This window comes from Magnolia sinica, chromosome 17 (genome assembly GCF_029962835.1).
Source record: "Magnolia sinica isolate HGM2019 chromosome 17, MsV1, whole genome shotgun sequence".
NCBI lineage: Eukaryota > Viridiplantae > Streptophyta > Magnoliopsida > Magnoliales > Magnoliaceae > Magnolia > Magnolia sinica.
In genome coordinates, this window is record NC_080589.1 from 8,755,317 (window position 1) to 8,775,735 (window position 20,419).

The following is a 20,419-nucleotide window of genomic DNA, read 5'->3' on the forward strand; positions in this document are numbered from 1 at the left end:
CAGGAATTAAATCCAAGAATTAAAAAGGAGCTATTAGGCTCTGATACCACTTGAAAAGGCCAAGCTATATGTCCTAGAGAGGGGGGGGTGGGGGGGAATAGGACAGTGCCAAATAAAACTTATAACAGCGGAATAATAAAGAATATGATAGCCAAAGTAAATCACAATGCAATAAATTAAAATAACCTCAAAATTCAGATCTTGAGAGGTTGATACAAATGTTGTTCTAAGGACAACCTTACACCAAAAATAGAGTTTATGGTAGGACAACCTTATTTCTAGAAAGATCTTTGTATCAAGTCTCAAATCGAAGAGGAATACAAAAATAAATATAAATTGAATTGAAATAACTTGTAATAAAAAATGTATTGTTCTAGGGACAGCCATACACCATAAAAATGGCAGGGCAACCTTGCTGGAACAACTTTCAAATGAAATTGAAAATCAAGCTGATAAAGGAATAGCAGAAAATAAATTCTAAACTATTACAACATTCTCACAAAACTTGAATTAAATGATTACAACATTCACTACCATATATACATCCCACAAAAGAATAATTAGAAATATAAATCAATCAACCACAATACAAGGGTTTATAGTGGTTCGCCTGTGTGTTCACCAACTGTTAAATAACAGCCACACAAAAAGCTACTCCACTCCTAATATCCATCTATGAACTTGATTAAAGTATATATATGGATGTTGTTTGGATGCTTATTATAGGTACTTGTGTCTGATCAAGAACAAGTTTCCTATAGAGGAAGAAACAGGGTGCTTTAATGAATGTACATTCCATGTACCCGACCAAGGATATGGGATATGTCATTCATGGCATTGCTTAAAGGAATTAGACAGTTTGTATGCCCGATTAAGGACACAGATTGTGCTTTCTCTGTATAAGTGGTATCAATCTAGATCAAGGTGAATCAACAGACAAAACAAGGTTAGGATAATTAGGGGTGGATTCGAAAGTCCTAGTGCTCTCTCTCTGATTGAATTTTCTTCCCTGTTCTTAATTAATTATTTTTCATAAAATTGTGCTTAGAAATTCATTCCATTATTTGTTGGATTAGTTAAGGAGAATCATAGATTTGAATTGTGACGACTAGTCCTCGTGGGAACGATCTCGTAATACGTACCGTATCTGCATCTGATTCGTATACTTGTGAGTTTAAAAATCATTTAAATCATGTTGGTTTAAATAAAACATCAAGTTTTTGGCGCCGTTGCCGGGGACTGTTTCGGTCCAATTGGATTTAAGATTCTCTCTTATCATAATTCATAGTCTTAGGTTTTTTTACTACCTTTAGGTTAAATTTTTTTAGAAACTAACCTATTTCTTGTTTTGTAGGGACCTGACATAAACTACTAATTTGGTAATCTCTTTCCAAATTTTCTATTTTTTTTTCTAATTTCTATTTTTAGAATTAAGGTTTTATTTTTTTTAGAAAGTTTCTATTTCTAGGCTAATTTATTTTATTTTTAGAAATTTCCTATTTTTTAATTCTAGATTCTGATTCTTCTTTCAAGTAACTTTCTATTTTCTAGTTTTAGAAATTTTTTCCCTTTTTAGAAACTAACTTAGTTTTTATTTCTAAGATTACAAACTTTCTTTTTTAGAAATTAACCGTTGCTTAGGATTTTTTTTTTTCTAGCATTATTTTAGTAAATTTAATTTTTTTTTGTTTTTTTTTTGAATTAAGGAAGGAAGCTGCTAAATAGCATTGTCTTCAAAAGGAGGAGCTCTCAAATCTTCAGACATTCATCATCTCCTTTTCTCGGGTTCTTCTTTCCAATTCTCGTTTACATAGCTTTCTCTTGTTTTTAGGAATTCATAACTTTTTCCTTTAGTTTTATTCATCTTATGTTGCATCTTAGTTTAGTTTTCTTTCTTATATTGATAACATAGTTTATGCTAGGACGTAGATCTCTGAATATAGAACTAGCACCGTTTGATCCTGAGATTGAAAGAACAATTCGTGAAAGATTGAGAAATAATCCTGTTGAAATGGCGAATGAGACTGAAGTTAAAGCTCTCAAAGATTATTCAGCTCCTGTCCAATTTAATGCACCTTCATGCATAGTGTTGCCAACCACTACGGTAGCACACTTTGAACTTAAACCTGGAGTCATACAATTGTTGCCATCCTTTTATGGATTGGACAAGGAGGACCCATATCATCATGTGAAAGAATTCTTAAACATTTGCTCCACCTTTAAGTTCCATAACTTCTCAGACGATTCGATCCGCCTACGTCTGTTTCCCTTTTCTTTGAAGGATAAGGCGAAAGCATGGTTGAATTCTCTAGAAGTTGGATCTATCATTACATGGGACCAACTGTCGAAGAAGTTCTTAAACAAGTTCTTCCCCGTTCACAAAACTAATGCCCTCCGTAGAGAAATTATTAACTTCACACAAAAAGAGGGCGAGCACTTTCATGAATGTTGGGAAAGATGGAAGGACTTGCTTCTTAAATGTCCTCACCATGGTTTTGAGAAGTGGCAACAAGTTCAATACTTCTATGACGGTCTGACACCACAGAACCGTCGCATGGTTGATGCCACTAGTGGAGGGTCATTCATGACCAAAAGTGATGTCGAAGCGTGAAACTTCTTTGAAACCTTGTGCGAAAATTCCCAGCAATGAGATTATTCAAATAGAGGTGACAGAAGTCCCCAACCACAAAAGAGAGGTGGTATATATGAGATAGGAGTCATACCAGAGCTGAGCGCCAAGCTTGATAACCTGACAAAGAAAGTTGATGCTCTGGTATTAAATAATGGACCACCACAAATAGCTCAAGTCGAGGCATATGCCACATGTTCTAGTCCTGCCCACCCTATGCAGTCTTGTCCATCTGGTGCAGCATTCCCAGAACTTCTCTCTGAACAAGTTCATGCTATGAACACTTTTCAAAAATCTGGGAATGATCCTTACTCGAACACATACAACCCAGGGTGGGCTAGACATCCAAATTTCTCTTGGGTAAAAGGACCACAACAAAGAGGACCATCTGGAAATCCTCCCATGCAACCGCACCTCCAAGTTGGCAGTCAACAACCTCAACAGTTTCCACAATATCAACAACTGCCTACACAATCAAGGAAACCATCTCTTGAGGATACACTCCATCTTTTCATGCAGAGTTCTCTCCAATTCCAAAAAGACACCCAACAAACCTTATTGGCCAACCAGGAAAGCTTACATGCAAATGCACAATCCATTGCCAAGTGGAAGTACAAATGGGTCAACTAGCGCCACATTGAGTGAGAGAGAGAAGGGCAAGTTCCTAGCCAACCCGAGGCTAATCCAAAGGGACAGTAGGAGATTGGCTCTAATTCCAACCAAGGGCAATATCATGAACAGGCCAAATCGATCACTACCCTTAGGTCAGGCAAGCAGATTGATAACAGAATAGAGATGCCTGTGGATGAATCAAATTCTAAAACAGAAGATCAAGATGAAGCAGAAAGCCATACCAATGCATCCAAAGTCCAAAAGCTCTCTGACTCTCCAAGAGCCACTAATGTGCCACCTTATGTGCCCAAAGCACCCTTTCCTCAACGTCTGGCACCAATAAAGAAAAGAAATAACTTTGATAAAATCTTGGATGTGTTTCAAAAAGTGCAAGTCAACATCCCGTTGCTTGACGCTATCAAGCAAGTCCCTGCTTACGCTAAGTTTCTTAAAGATTTATGCACTCAAAAGCGTAAGCAGAATGTTCATAAGAAAGTCTTCCTTGCAGAGCAGCTCAGCTTCATGATTCAACATAACACCCCTCCTAAATTTAGGGATCCAGGAGCTCCCACCATTTCTTGCGGCATAGGAGATCATAAGATCGGGAAGGCATTACTTGATTTAGGGGTGAGTGTCAATTTGTTACCATATTCGGTTTATGAGCAGCTAGGACTTGGTGAGTTGAAACCGACTAAGGTAACATTACAACTAGCCGATAGATCTGTCAAGGTGCCCCGGGGTATTATTGAAGATGTGTTAATCCAGGTTGATAAATTTTATTTTCCAGTGGATTTCATAGTTATAGATACTCAGCCTGTCCAGAATCTTCATAGTCAGATCCCAGTCATTTTGGGTCATTTTGGCCACATCTAATGCTATTATCAATTGCAGGAATGGAGTTATGAAATTGTCCTTTGGTAACATGAATATTAAACTCAATGTTTTTAATGCAGGACAACAATCCTCAGATTTGGATGACATATTTGAAGTGGACATGATCAAGAGCCTTGTGCGGGACTCCTTCCGTACATCTTTTGAAGATCCTCTTGAGACCTGCTTAGCACAATCGGGCATGGATTTTGACATTGATAGTCCCATCCATGAAGTCAATGCATTGCTCGACTCTACTCCTATATTGGAGACTGAAAAATGGAGAGCGAAAGTGGAACCTCTTCATCCCTCTGAGACTCTTCCTAACAGCACAGTTTGTAACTTTGAGAAGACAAAGGCGAGCAGGCTGCTTAATGTTCTTAGAGCATATAAGGCAGCAATTGAACGGAAGATAGAAAAAATCCAGGGAGTATGCCCCACTGTATGGATGGATCATGCTGTGGTAATATCGCATAACATGCAAAGGAAGCGTGATCCTAACATAGAAGAAGTCGTTCGAGCAGAAGTCCTTAAATTATTTGACGACAGTGTCAGTTGCCTTATTTCAGATAGCACCGTTCATGGGAACTCACATCACTTGTCTGGGATCGGTTAATGAAAGTGTTGAGGGAATTTCTTTGGCGGACCCTGGTTATAAAGATTATTTCATTCATGGTCCGTTCTTGTCTGGCTGAAGACGTTAAACTTAACGCTCATGGGAGGCAACCCAGCCTTTTGCTTTATTGTATTGCTTTTTATTTCATTCATTTTCATTTTTCTTAGTTAGTTACTTCAATGTTTGTGGGTAACATTATTGCAAACCCTCACGAGATTACAACTCGTCCACTAGGGGTAACCTAGGGGTTTAAAGGCTTGTTGCATGCGCTAAATGCAATCGAGAGCACCTGCGAAAGTGGTATAGGTAGGATCTTCTTTTCTTTTTCTTTTTGTTATTTTTGCTTTTGTTAATTTCTCTCTTGCCCTAACTTGCTCTTACATTGATAATTTTGGGAAGCCTCTTGATTCTCCGTCCAGGTACTATCTTTCCCTCATTCCTCTTTTATTATTCGTTGTCCCATGTGCATCGCATGATTATTTCTTTTACATTGAGAACAATGTAGATTTTAGGTTGGGGGTGGGAGATTAGGTTACCTAATCAGTATTTTCTTGGTCTTGAGCAAAATTTGTGAAAATTTTAAAATTTTTTCTGAATTTCTATTGAATTCAAAGTGATTTTGAAGGATAGTTGTGATTTTAACATTATAAGATACAGCATGTTGGTAACTAATGACTCTTGGATTCGGCCATCTGCTTGATTTCACAGTCAGACCCTCACTTTCAAGTAAGTACAATTGTTAATAACATACTTGATAGTCCAAAAGTAAAAAAAATTTATTTAGTTTCAAATATTACAGAGTATTTATCCCTTAAGTTTGTTGGTCCATCTTAAATATCTAACATGAGCTTAACCTTTGGTGTAGATAATTTATTATGTTGGGCATACCTTAGCCTTATCTACAATATGAGTTGTCCATCATGTTGGGCCTACCTTCAATGTGGACCATCTATCATGTAAGGCCCATTTTTGATGTGGGTTATCCATCATGTTGGGCCCAACTTGGATGTGGGTCGTCTATCACGCAGGCCCACCTTTAATGTGGACCATCCATCATGTAGGGCCCAACTTTGAAGTATGTTATCCATCAAGTGGAGCTTGTCTTCGATGTGAGTCATTTATCATTAGGGACCGACCTTAATATGGGTCATCTATCATGTGGGGCCCACCATCATTGCGATTGTCCATCATGTGGGGCCCGCCTTTAATATCCACAACCCATCATGTGGAGCCCACCTTTGATGTGGACCATCCACATCATGTGGGCCGTCTATCACGCGGGACCCACCTTGGATATGGATTGTTTATCATCGGCACCTTTAATGTGGATCATCCATTACGTGGGGCCCACCTTGATGTGGGTCATTCGTCACATGGGGTCTACCATCAAAATAAATTGTCCATTACGTGGGTCCCACCTTTAATGTCCACCACTTATCATGTGGATTCCATCTTTGGGGTAGACCGTCCATTGTGTGGGCCCCACCTTTGATATGCTAATCCATCATATGAGGCGCACCTTTGATGTTGACCGTTCATAATTAGGGCCGGCTGACCTTTGATGTTGACAGTCCATTACATGGAGCCCACCTCGATGTGGGTCATCCATTGCGTAGAGTCCACCTTCAATATTATTGTCCATCACTTATGGCCACTCTGTCAAGGAGTTTTGCGGGGCCACTGTGATGTATATGTTTCATCCATGGTGTATATTCATTTTGAAATATCATTTTAGCCCATGAATTAAAAAAAGAGGCAAATTGAAAGCCCAAGTGTGTGCATCGCGAGGATTGAAAGCTTAGCATTGAAAAATTCCGTGGACACAGATGTTTTGGATCAAGATGTATTTATGTTTTCCCTTCATACATGTCTATGTGACCTTATGAACAGGCTGGATGGCAAATAAACATCACGGTGGGCCCTAAGAGGTTTTCAAGGGTAGGACTTCAATCCCACTGCTGCATATGGTGTGGTCCACTTGAGTCTTCAATCCGCCTCCATTTTGGGCTCTTGGCTTAAAATGATATGTAAAAATAGCTGGATGGAGATAAAAGATACACATCCCAGTGGGCCCCACATATCCCCTGACAGGGCCATCCAGTCTCTAGCTAGGCCCATCCTGGGGTAGCACATGGTGCTTAATTCATGCTTCACCATATGTGCAGTTTTGATATAATGCAGTCTGCACCATGTGATCAATATGGACCATTAATTAGGTAGCTAGTGTGCAAAGCTAAGGAGCCATGTACCAAAATCAGGATATTGCACCAGTCAAGTGAACCACACTTGTTTCTTGAATTTGGACAGTTGGCTTTATTTATCTTAATATGCTATGCATCCATTTTTCCAAATTCAACTCATTAGGAGATCAATGCTATTTTCTAGCCGACCAGCCATATGTTTAGATGGTACACCAACCTGATGAGTGGAGGATCTCTCAAAAAAGTGTGCCATCCAACAGGACGAACCAAGACTCATGACATGATACTGCTATGGGGGCCCGCACATAGTGAAAATTCTCATTCTTGGTAAATTCTTGGCTCTTTGATTGTTTGGAAGATTTTTAGATTTTGAGGTTTTTGTTCAGATATTATCTGAAAATATTAAAAATTTGATTATATATTAATAAATAATTTTAATTTTAATATGAAGTAGTAGCAATAATAATAATAATATATCTTTTTTTATTATAGTTTTTTCGATAAATCATGAATATTAAAAAATTTGCAAAGATTTTGAAATATCGTGATATTAACACAACAATTTCATTTATTTTTTTACAAAAATATTACGATATTTGTTAAGGTGGTCCCACATTGTATCAGAACTCTTTGTGGGTGAGAGATATATTTACATCCCTTCTCTCATGCCATACACACTTCAAACTATTGTTGGGGGCCGTTGCACAAAACCTTAGGATCTAGCCTTTCAAAAACACCAGAATTATGGGATAATAATGTAATAAAATAAATCAAAGCACAAATCACACAACACAAAAGATTTTTACATGGAAAACCCTTAAAGAGGTAAAAACCACGCGACCTCATCCAGAGCAACAATTCACTATGAAGTAGAACGTTACAACTGATTATAAGCACATACCGCTTACATCAAACCTTCTTCACTCACGCGGGAGTGGATGAACAATAAGAGAATAAAGAAAACAGAGATATCTCACCGATCATGAGAACATAGAAGCACTGAGACGTCAACTGCGAAGTAGATCACCTCTACGAGCAGAATTCTCCCTTTCACAAGCTTCCTCTCTCTCTTTTCTCTCTCTCTCTCTCTCTCACCTTTTTGATATTCCTAACACCCTTCAGAAAACCTTTATATAGCTTTAGGAAACACCCTTGCATTGCCCTAGAATAACCCTAGACCCCTATTTATAGTTTATGCAACTTCCTTTCGCACTACGGAGAAAATCGCCTTAAATTTTCGAATCCCGCACAAAATCGGATTAGAGTCTGCGTAACCTCGACTAGTCGAGCGAAGTCCTCGACCGATCGAGCGGACCCTCAACTAGTCGAGCATAGTCCTCGACTAGTCAAGTGTTCACTCCCCAAGTATAGGGTTGTGATGTAGTAATAAACTCGGTGAGACCGAGGTCGAATCCCAAGGGACTGATACTTGTATGTTACCTGAAACTAGGTAGAAATAGAACTAACCTAAGATGAAATCTAAATCCAATATAAAGTGATGAATAATGATGAGAAATTAATCTAAAACTTTAAGAGAAATCAGATATAAGAAACTAGGGATTCAGAGGATCCACTTGTAGAGATCAGGGAGATCTTATGCCTGCTTTAAAATTCATGGAAATTAAACTGAACTTCCTCTGATATAATTTTAAGGAGATGAAAGGTATATGAATTAGAATGGATTCCATCACCAAACCATGCCCAGGAGACAAAGCAAACAACAGAATTAACTAATTACCAACCAATCAACAATGCATGAAGGTTAGGAAGGGTACCGTCATCCAACCGTGCCCATGGGACGATGGTGAACAACAGGGCTTCCTGACGTCATAAACATCAAAAGGAGGAAGAAATACTCAAAATCATCGCAGATCTATTGTAATTTCAGTCACAACAAACCATTAAAAATAACTGAAAGTATTCCTTTTAATTTGAACAAAAATTAACATCAGCCAGTCTAAACAATAGGCACAAGCAAAGTCTCTCCCATCAGACTACAGGCTTCACCTCTTAGCCCTAACTAAGAGGTTTAGCTACACATGAATGGGCTGGATCTCTTAAAATTAGAATAAACAAATTAAAATAGGAACAAGAAAAAAACAAACTCTCCTTGCAAACCCCTGCCTCTGCTCACGTTCCCAACCTTCTCTGATGCCTAAAGCTTCCTCCCACGGCTGCCTCTGCTCACGTCCTGATGTTTTATTTAAACCAACCTGATTTAAATGATTTTAAACTTGCAAGTATACGAATCAGATGTAGATATGGTACGTATTACGATATCGTTTCCACGAGGACTGGTTGTCACAATTCAAAATTAAAGACTCTTCTTAACTAATCCAACAAATATTTGAGATAGAAATTGAGTAAATTAAATAAAAATCAATGGAAAAATAACCGAGAATAATGAGAAAAATTCAATCAAGGAGAAGACTAGGACTTTCGAATCCACCCCTAATTATCATAAACCTTGTTCTGCCTGTTGATTCACCCTAATTCAGATTGATATCAAAAATAAATAAAGCGCACTCTATGTCCTTGGTCGGGCACACAGAATGTATAATTCCTTAAAGCATATGGATTACATCTTTCCATCCATGGTCAGGCGTGAAGAGATGTAGATTCCTGTTTCTTCCTCTATAGGAACTTGTTCATGGTCAGACACAAGCACCTAGGATAGTAATCCAAACAACGTCCATAACTAGACTTTGGTTAAGCTCTTAGAATGGAGGAGTACGGATATTTCAGTTAAGCACAGTAGAGAAAGAAACAAACCAATCAAATTCAGATGAAATCAACACTTACAAGAGTCATTCAAATTAGGGGCTTCATCTCAGCCCTAGCTAGAAGATTAACAATCCATGAATTCAAATAAAAAGAAAGAAAAATAAAATTGATATAAAGAAAACATCTCTCTCTCTCTTCTTCTCTTTTCTTCTCTTTTCTCTTCTTTGGATCTCTTCCCTCAAAACCTCGATCCTTTTCTCCCTCTTCTCCCCTTAAACGAGCCTTCTTTCCTCTTTCTTATAGCAGTGTAGGCGGTGGAGAGACTTGCTGGAATGACGGTGGAAACGCTGTCGCAGCAACAGCCGCGTGCGGATCCCTTTTCGCAGCCGAGTTCAGATGCAAAACCCACACATCTTTCCTTGCTCAGATACCATATAAACATCGTCCCTTAGGACGTTTTCAAGTTGTCTACATGATGGACGGCTTTGATTGTTCATACGAACCGTAGAGGTGGGCCACAACTGCTGCAAAAGTCGGACAGCGTCCGGCGTGCGTAAACAGGGCATGCGGATCCGGTCTGCTGTGATGCTGGTGGCACCCACTTCGATGTTATTTTGATAAATCCAATCCGTCCATTGGATGCAGGACGGAATTTCGACCGCATATGGATGGTTTTGAACTTGCGTGGACGCGGCCCATTGTAGCAATCATGCTGTTTTCATTCTGGACGTCATGGGGCAGCGTGTTTGTGTCCTCTGTACCGAACACGTGTGCACGTATGGGTACAAAATGTAAACGTGGTTTTGTAGTTGTCAAAACCCTCTACACGATGAACGGCCTGGATCAGACGTACGTGCCACCGGTGGGGCCCACAGCGGTCCGTAAAAACGGACTTTCCGTCTGTTACACGCGCCAGAAACGGAAATTTCCATTTTTGAAAAAGAAAGTCGGGTCAGCAGCGCTGACCGACTTAAGTCCGTTCGGTGCTCAGGCAGTGCACATGTGCACTATGTACACACGCTATAGATATGGGTCCACTGTGATGCTTTCGAGAAATCCAATCCGTCCATCCTATTGCTCATTTTATTTAAACCGTCTAAGTCAACTTTGAAGTATATCCAGATTGTAGGTGGGCCTAAAATTGAAGATTAATGGGCTGATCTGTCCGTTGGCCCACTTCTCGAGATATCCAATGGTTGAAATTTAATTTGTACAATTTATTTATGGCCTCCAGGTCATGTATGAAGTTTCGAGTCAATCGGATGGCAGAAACCATGTGATCTTGCATTTTGGACCATTTTCGGGCCTTTTTAACGTGAATGGCTTGATTTTCATGGGTCCCTGGCATGTAAATTCTTCAGTCTTAGTTCCCTGGAGTGCGTCCCTTGCTCTGGTGACTTCAGAGTGTCAAATTCATGCTTGTGATACTCTTTTTCCATTAACGCTCCTGATTTCATCCTGTAACAAAAATATAATTAAAATATTCCGTTAAACGATATCATGTACGTAAAATCAGGCAATAATTAGGGTCTGATATGCAATATTCGACCCTCATCACGTCCCAAAAAAGATGCCCCCCTCTCTTTCTCCCTTCTTCTTTTATAAACAACAGAGATCGCGGTGGGTGGATGCTAGAGTCCGTGCGTGAGTTGGTTAGAAGAGAACGAGGCGTCACGCACTCCTCTTTCGCAGCGAAACCGCAAACAGCCTGATTTTTGAAGTGATTTCTGGAACAACGAACTTCCCCACCTTGGAATCTGACTGCATGGTGAGGTTGAAGGCCCAGCTGTGAAGTGTTTGGACGGTCCGGATCATCTATGTGATCAGCGATGGTGGCCCACCTGGATCGACCGCAACCTCTGCTGCGGAACAGAGCTAGCGCAGGCGCTTCGCTGTGCCATTAGTGGGGTCCATAAACGGACTTATCAAGGAAATCCACATCGTCCACTGGTTTCCCCTCGGAATTTCAGTCGGGAAGGTGCATTTTTTTCCTTCTGTTGATGAGGCCCACTAAATCTTTGTTTCTGCCGTCCATCCTGCGTTTAACGGCTGGAAACGCGCATACGCTCGCATGGGGGAAGAAGGGCACCTAGACGTGGGTTACACCCACCCTCTGGATGCAATGGATGGATCCGATATTCAAACTAGTTGATGAGTGGGGCCCACAACGCAGAACCGTAACGAACGACGTAAACGCTGTTGCGTTTTGGTTTTTTTGGAAGAAGAAGCCGGTCAAGGGTCAGATTGACCAATTTTTCGTTTTTGTGCATGGCCAGTGCACTTGTGCACTATGCACACTCATACTCCAGTGGGGTCCATTATGATGTTTTTGAGAAATCTGCTCTGTCTATCCATTTTTTCAGCTCATTTAAACAGTTGAGACCAAAAATGGAGAATATCCAGATATCAGGTGGGCCCCACTTAAGGTTTTAAGGGGCTGATCTATCCGTTGGGCCACTTCCACAGCGATCCAATGGCTGATTTTTGATTTGTATGATTTATTTAAGGTCTTCAGGCCATATATAAAGTTTCGAGCTGAAAGGATGGTGGGAACCCTGTGATCTTGTATTCTGTACCAATTTCAGGCTACTTGAGCATTAGTTTCTCGATTATCTTGGATCCCTGGCGTGCAAATATGCCGATCCTGGTCTCCTGGGGTCCGTCCCATGCTCTGGTGTCATCAGAGCGTTAAATCCATGCTTTAAGCACCATTTTTTCAGTCTATGCTCGTAAATACACTCTGCATCACAAACATGATTAAATCGGGCCATTAAACGGTATCATGCTTGTAAATCCATGCAATAACTGGGTCTGATATGCAATATTTAACCCACAACACAACTCCTAACCAGCATTTTGCTAGTCCCGAGCAAAATATGCGAAAAAAAGTTGAGAATTTCAGGACAATTCGTATGAACTCGAGTGACTTTTGCAAAACAATTCAGATGCGAGACTGTTACGTTGCATGAATGTTGGGCCTTACTCTCTCCTAGACTCAAACACACGGTAAATTTCATAATCAATTTCAAAGTGTTAGTCCCTCAATTAGAACAATCCTAAAACACTGAGTTCCATAGGTATATAGTGTAATCTCGGCTTTCAACATTAATACGAAACTCTCTGTTTCAGGATATCATTGGTAACCAGCAAGAGAGTTCATGATAACCAAAACTTGCCTCGAAGATCATCTTTTCATTTCTTCAGCTTTTGATCTTTTTTTTATTATTATTAAAAGTAATACCAAAACAAATCCTCACCTATAGGGAGCAAACCTATGGTGAAGACTGCGTACTCAAACCTTTTTACGTATTATCCGTAGGGAATGAAATCCACACGTATAGGGAGCAAACCTATAATGAAGAGTTCTTGCCTAACCTCTTTCAACGGTATCTTTTCCTTTCAATTGATCATGACGGGCAATTTTTCAAGATGGTTCCTTCCATGCATCAAACTGAAATCTTAATGTGTAAGCGAAATGTGACATGTGAAATCATGACTCACTCAATGTTTAAAACCTCTAACCATGGACTAACAATTTAAATTTAACTGTGAAATCTAATAGATAACTGAATCCAAGAGTCATAAAGTACCAACATCACGTATCTTGAAATTCTAAGTGCCCTAGATGGCCGTCAAAATCACTTCGAATTCCTCAGAAACCTAGAAAATTTCTTTTTTTTTTTTATAGAAATTTCCACAATTTTTGTTCAAGACTAAGAAAATGCTGATTAGGTCACCTGATCTCCCACCCCCAACCTAAAATCTACATTGTCCTCAATGTAAATGATATGAGCATGCAATACACTTGGGACAACGAAAAGTAAATATGAAGTGATGGGAAGATAGTACCTGGATGATGAATCGAGAGACACTTTCCAAGAGATCGCAGCATGGGCGTCGGTCAGCACGAGAGAGAAGGCAACACAAAAATAATAAAAATAAAATCTTACCTATACCACTTTCGTAGGTGCTCTCGATTGCATTTAGCGTATGCAACAAGCCTTTAAACCCCTAGGTTGCCCCTAGTGGTCGAGTTGTAGTCTCGTGAGGGTTTGCAGTAATGTTACCCACAAAAATTTAACTAACTAATGATAAAAACGAAATGAAATGAAGAGCTGGGTTGCCTCCCAGGAGAGCTAAGTTTACCATCTTCATCCAGACAAATAAATAACTACCCTAGTCCTATGAAAGCGATAAACCTACCTATACCTCCATCAGACTAGGAGATCAATCCTGGTAAACAGGAGCAGTCAGGGGCATGGACATGTCCTCTGAATCAAATTTCTCGACAAATGGTTTCAATCGATGTCCATTGACTTTAAACTCCTTGCCATTGTCGGGATCTCTTATCTCAACGGCCCCATGAGGAAAAACAGTAACAACAATGTAAGGGCCGGTCCAACGAGATCGAAGCTTACCCGGAAAGAGATGTAATCGAGAATTATACAAAAGGACCTTCTGACCAGGCGTGAATGATTTTTGCTAAATGTGTTGGTCATGAAATGCTTTCATCTTGTCCTTGTAAATTCTCGAATTATCGTACGCATCATTCCGGATTTCCTCAAGTTCATTCAATTGAAGTTTGCGTAGCGAGCCAGCGTTGTCCAGATTGAAATTAAGATTTTTGATCGCCTAGTATGCTTTATGTTCCAGCTCCACAGGCAAGTAACAAGCTTTCCCATAGATAAGTCTAAAGGGAGACATTCCAATAGGGGTTTTAAAGGCAGTACGGTATGCCCATAAGGCATCGGTCAATCGGATTGACCAATCCTTACGATCAGGGTTAACCGTTTTCTCCAAAATGTGTTTAATTTTCCTATTAGAAATCTCGGCTTGCCCACTTGTCTGTGGGTGGTATGGGGTGCTCACCTTATGAGAGATACCGTATTTCTTCATTATGCTCTCAAATGGTTTATTATAAAAGTGTGAGCCCCCATCACTAATGATGGCTCGAGGCGTCCCGAATCGAGAAAGGATGTTTTCTTTTAGGAATTTAATGACCGTGCGATGGTCATTAGTTCGACACGGAATCGCTTCGACCCATTTAGTGACATAATCCACAGCGAGCAAAATATACAGATTTCCAAACGATTGGGAGAATGGTCCAATGAAATCGATGCCCCAGCAATCAAATGCTTCAATGATAAGGATGTGATTCAAAGGCATCATATTTCGACAGGACAATGCTCCCAATTTCTGACAACGCTCATAAGCTTTACAAAACTCATGAGTGTCCCTAAACATAGTGGGCCAGTAAAAGCCACACTGCAGAATCTTGGCCGTGGTCTTTTTAGCAGAAAATTGACCACCACAGGCCTGTGAATGACAGAAGGAGATGACGCTCTGATGCTCATCGTCTGGTACACATCTCCTTAGGATTTGGTCTGGGCAATATTTAAATAAATAAGGATCATCCCAGAAAAAGTTACGCACCTCGGTGAAGAATTTCTTCTTATCTTGCGCAGTCCACTGTGTCGGTATGGAACCTGTGGCAAGATAATTAGAAATATCAGCGAACTAAGGAGAATGGGAGACTCTGAACAGTTGTTCATCAGGGAACATATCATTGATATGGGTCGCCTCAAGGGAATCAGAGGTATTAAGGCGAAAAAGGTGATAGACCACTACGTTCTCTACTCCTTTTTTATCTTTAATTTCTAAATCAAATTCTTGGAGTAGAAGGATCCATCGTATCAAACGGGGTTTAGAATCATTCTTAGAAAGAAGATACTTAAGTGCCGCATGATCTGTGTAGATAATGATCTTAGATCCGATCAAGTAGGACCTAAATTTGTCCAAGGCGAACACTACAGCTAAGAGTTCCTTTTCCGTAGTCGAGTAGTTCACCTGGGCAGAATTTAAAGTTCTAATTGCGTAATGAATGATGTAGGGCCTTTTATCTTTTCTTTGGCCTAGGACCGCCCCAAGAGCATAATCAGAAGCGTCGCACATAAGCTCAAAAGGAAGGCTCCAGTCGGGTGGTTGCATGATAGGTGCAGTGGTTAACGTGCCCTTAAGCTTGGTGAAAGCTTCCTGGCATTGCTCAGTCCACTCGTACGGAGCATCCTTTTGAAGAAGATTACATAAAGGATGAGAGAGGAGACTAAAGTCCTTTATGAATCGCCTGTAAAATCCTGCGTGTCCTAAGAAGGATCGCACGTCTCTGATGTTCTTGGGTGGAGGTAGGTTAGAGATAAGATCGATTTTTGCCTTATCTACCTAGATTCCCTTGGATGAGATGATATGCCCAAGGACAATTCCCTTCTGAACCATGAAATGACACTTCTCCCCATTAAGTACCAAGTTCTTTTCTTCACATCTTTTCAGCACACATTTAAGACTTTCCAAGCACTTGCTGAAAGATGGACCGTAAACAGAGAAATCGTCCATGAAGACCTCTAGATATTGCCCCACCATATCAGAAAAGATACTAAGCATACATCGCTGAAAGGTGGCAGGGGCATTACATAGTTCGAATGACATCCTTCGATAGGCAAAGGTGCCGTAGGGACATGTAAATGTGGTCTTTTCCTGGTCTTCAGGAGCTATCTCTATCTGGCTGTAGCCCGAATACCCGTCAAGGAAACTGTAATAGGAATGACCAGCTAACCTTTCTAGGATCTGATCAATGAATGGTAAAAGAAAGTGGTCTTTCCTCATGATGGCATTCAACTTCCTGTAGTCAATTCACATTCTCCAACCAGTAGTGACTCTAGTTGGCACGAGTTCATTATTAGCATTGGCAACGATGGTGATTCCGGACTTCTTAGGGACCACTTGAGTTGGACTCACCCATTGACTATCAGATATAGGGTATATAATACTCACGTCCAATAGTTTAAGAACCTCGGCCTTAACCACTTCCTTCATGTTTGGATTTAGTCTACGTTGTGGTTGCCTAGCGGTTTTTGCATTATCCTTAAGATATATGCGGTGAGTACAAATTGAGGAATCGATTCCCTTGAGGTCCGCTATCGTCCATCCCAGGGCTCCTTTATGCTCAATGAGAGTAGATATGAGCATACTCTCCTATTCTTTGTCCAGGTGGATAGAGATCACCATCGGGTATGTCTCATCTTGACCTAAATAGGCATATTTCAAATCAGAGGGCAAAGGTTTTAGATTAAACTTCGGCAGCTTGAGGTTAGACGGTAGAGGCACTACATCGGTTTGTGGCAATTCTTCAAATTGTGGCCTCCACCGGTTAACTTCAAGTACCGGTGTAGTATCAAGCAAGGCGCACGTCTCGCTAATCATGTCATCATCAAAATCATGGGAGTGGGCCAGACACGTCTTTAGATGGTCAGAGGATAAGGTTAGAGGTGTCGTATCTTCCACGAAAGAGTCAATCATGTTAATGTCGTGAAAATCGTCATCATCCTCTGAGTTGCTGCCGTTATTGAAAAAGATGTTTGACTCCAATGTCAAATTTTCAAAAGACATAGTCATGACACCATTCCTGCAATTGATAATTGCATTTGACATGGCAAGGAATGGGCGACCAAGAATGACGGGAATCTGAGTGCTCATGTTATTGATGGGTTCGGTGTCTAGGATGATAAAATCTACAGGGTAGTAAAATCTATCGACTTGGACTAACACATACTCAATTATCCCTCTTGGTATACGAACAGAGCGATCAGCAAGTTGTAGTGTGGTCAGGGTGGGTTTTAATTCACCCAAACCTAACTGTTTGTATACCGAGTAGGGAATCAAATTTACGCTCACTCCTAAGTCAAGAAGTGCGTGATCAATTCGATGGTTCCCGATTACACATGATATAGTTGGGCTACCGGGATCCTTGAATTTCTGCGGCACGTCTTGCTTCAGGATGGCACTTACTTTCTCAGTCAAGAAGATTTTCTTTTGAATACTTTGCCGTCGTTTGGTCGTGCATAAGTCTTTCAGGAATTTGGCATATGAAGGTATCTGTTTCACGACATTAAGTAGAGGAATGTTGACTTTCACTTGTTTCAACACCTCTAGGATATCCTGAGAGTTAGAGAGAGGTTTTGGTGAAACCAACCGTTGGGAGAACGGAGCAACTGGCTTCTCTAGAAGTTCCGGTTCTAATTTTTGTGGGGCATCACTAGATCCATCATTGTTGTCCTCTCCTGGTTCTTGAGGCTTTTCGGGCCTAACCGGAAGAGTTTTATCAATGATCTTTCCACTCCTAAGAGTGGTGATGGATTTAGCGTGCCCCATCTGATTTGAAGAGCTAGGATCATTAATCTCGTACTGCGGTTTATGATTGGGGAGAGGTTGTGCAGGAAGCATCCCATTTTCTATAACCATCATACGAGAATCTATCTTTTGCATAAAATCTGTAATTCCCTGCATTGCCTGAGCCAGCTCTTGTATGGAATTTTGAACCGGTTCCTCTTGAGGTTTCACTTGATTTGGATTTTGATTGAAGAAACCTTGAGGGGTAGCCGTTTGTCCATTCCTCTAACTAAAGTTTGGATGATTTTTCCAACCAGGATTGTACGTATTGGAGTTAGGTCCAGTAAAAGGTCTTTGATAGTTGTTTACGGCATTAGCTTGTTCATTCAATACTCCTCGAAATGCGGGTATTGTAGGACAATTTTCATTTGTATGAATGTTGCAATCATAGATGCCGCAAATAATTTCATTAACCTTATCCTTCTTTCCTTCATGGCCTCAACTTTCCTTATGAGCGTAGTCACTTTACACTTGAGATCATTCTTTTCTTTCAAGAGATATAATCCACCTTTCTCCTTTAATTAAGTCGGCCTAGACGTGGTGTTTGATTTTGGGTAATAGTCCCATGATTGTGTTTTTTCAGCCAGACTGTCGAGGTAGTCCCATACCTCATCGACATCTTTATTAATGAACTCTCCATTACACATTGTCTCGACCATTTAGCGCATGAAAGATGTCAGTCCATCTAGAAGAAATTTGTAATGCGCCACGTTTCAAATCCGTGTTGTGGGCATGAACTGACCAAATCTTTGAATCTTTCCCAACATTGGAAGAATGTTTCATCTTCCTTTTGGGCAAAGTTCATGATTGCTTTTCTGAGGGTAATCATTTTATGATGTGGGAAGAATTTTTTTATGAATTCCCTCTGCATGTCGTTCCATGTGCCAATGGATCTAGGATGCAGTGAATGTAACCATGTCTTAGCCTTCTCTTTTAAGGAAAAAGGAAAGAGTTTCAGCTTGATTGTATCTTTAGATACATTAGGAAAATATAATGTAGCTATAATCTCATCGAACTCTTTCAAATGTAAATATGGACTTTCTGATTCAAGTCCATGAAATTTGGGAATGAGTTGAATAACTCCTGGCTTGATGTCTATTTGTCCTGTGTTTTCAGGAAAAATCATGCATGAGGGCGTACTCACTCCCGTCAGTTGTAGATAATCTCGTAAAGTACAAGGCGGGGGTGCCTGATGCACCTCATTCTCATCTTGGGTATCCTCCACCCTGGTGGGAAGTAGAGGAGGTTAGTCTTCAGCCATAACTTCAATTAACTCAGGGGATTTCGAGTGGTGTCTAGTCCTGCGATGGATAGTCAACCCCTCAACCAATCCTCCTTCAGTCAAGAGACGTCGAGTGTTGTCACGGGCCCACTTGGGCATGAAACACTCGCAGCCCTCAATTAAATTCGAACGAAAAGAAAATCTAGAAAGAGAGAGAGAGTTGGAAAGAAATTACCAACTTGAAGTCCCTAAGTTAAAGACCTGCAAAAGAAAACAAACAAGTCAGTTTCTAAAAGAAGAAAAGTCTAAACTAGAAAGTAAATTACTAAAAGAGAACTGAAAAATAGAAAGTAGAGAGAAAGCTTACTAAATTAGGAATTTCTACCTTAAAAGCTTACACAATGAGAAAGTTAGTTTCTAAAAAGGAAAGTACCAGAATTAGAGAGTTTCTAAAAATGAAGGAAAGATGAGTTAGTTTCTAAAATTAGAAAGAATCTCTAAAGAGGGAAATAACTAACCTAGTTTCTAAAAACAAAAGAGGAAAGTTTCTAAAGATAAACTAGTTCCTAAAAATAGAAAAATACTAGAAAATAGAAAATTTCTAAAATTAAAAGAAAGCTTAGAATAAGAAAATTTCTAAAATTCAAATAATAATTCTAAAAATAGAAAAAGTAGAGGAATTAGAAAGGGATTACCAATTTAGAAGTTATTTCAGAATCCTACAAAACAGGAAAACAAGTTAGTTTATAAAAATAAAATAAAAACTTTTAACCTAAAGTTAGTAAAATCCTATTCTTAACCTAATTCTAAAACTAATTAATTTCAGAAAAACGTAGCCGTCAATCCCCGGCAACGGCGCCAAAAACTTGTTCACTCCCCAAGTATAGGGTTGTGATGTAGTAATAAACTCGGTGAGACCGAAGTCGAATCCCAAGGGACTGATACTTGTACATTACCTGAAACTAGGTAGAAATAGAACTAGCCTAAGATGAAATCTAAATCCAATATAAAGTGATGAATAATGGTGAAAAATTAATCTAAAACTTTAAGAGAAATCAGATATAAGAAACTAGGGATTCAGAAGATCCACTTGTAGAGATCAGGGAGAGCTTATGCCTGCTTCAAAATTCATGAAAATTAAACTGAACTTCCTCTGATATAATTTTAAGGAGATGAAAGGTATATGAATTATAATGGATTCCATCACCAAACCATGCCCAGGAGACAAAGCAAACAACAGAATTAACTAATTACTAACCAATCAACAATGCATGAAGGTTAAGAAGGGTACCGTCATCCAACCGTGCCCATGGGACGATGGT

At 39.9% G+C, this 20,419-nt stretch overlaps 2 non-coding genes across 2 annotated transcripts; one reads left to right on the forward strand and one right to left on the reverse strand.

Annotated features, from left to right (window-relative positions):
* Positions 1–2,389: 2,389 nt before the first annotated feature.
* Positions 2,390–2,496, reverse strand: LOC131232046 (small nucleolar RNA R71). Its single transcript, XR_009164651.1, has one exon. It is a non-coding gene; the product is annotated as a small nucleolar RNA R71 (small nucleolar RNA).
* Positions 2,497–18,591: 16,095 nt separating this feature from the next.
* On the forward strand, positions 18,592–18,698 carry LOC131232192 (small nucleolar RNA R71). Its single transcript, XR_009164810.1, has one exon. It is a non-coding gene; the product is annotated as a small nucleolar RNA R71 (small nucleolar RNA).
* The last annotated feature ends 1,721 nt before the right edge of the window (positions 18,699–20,419 follow it).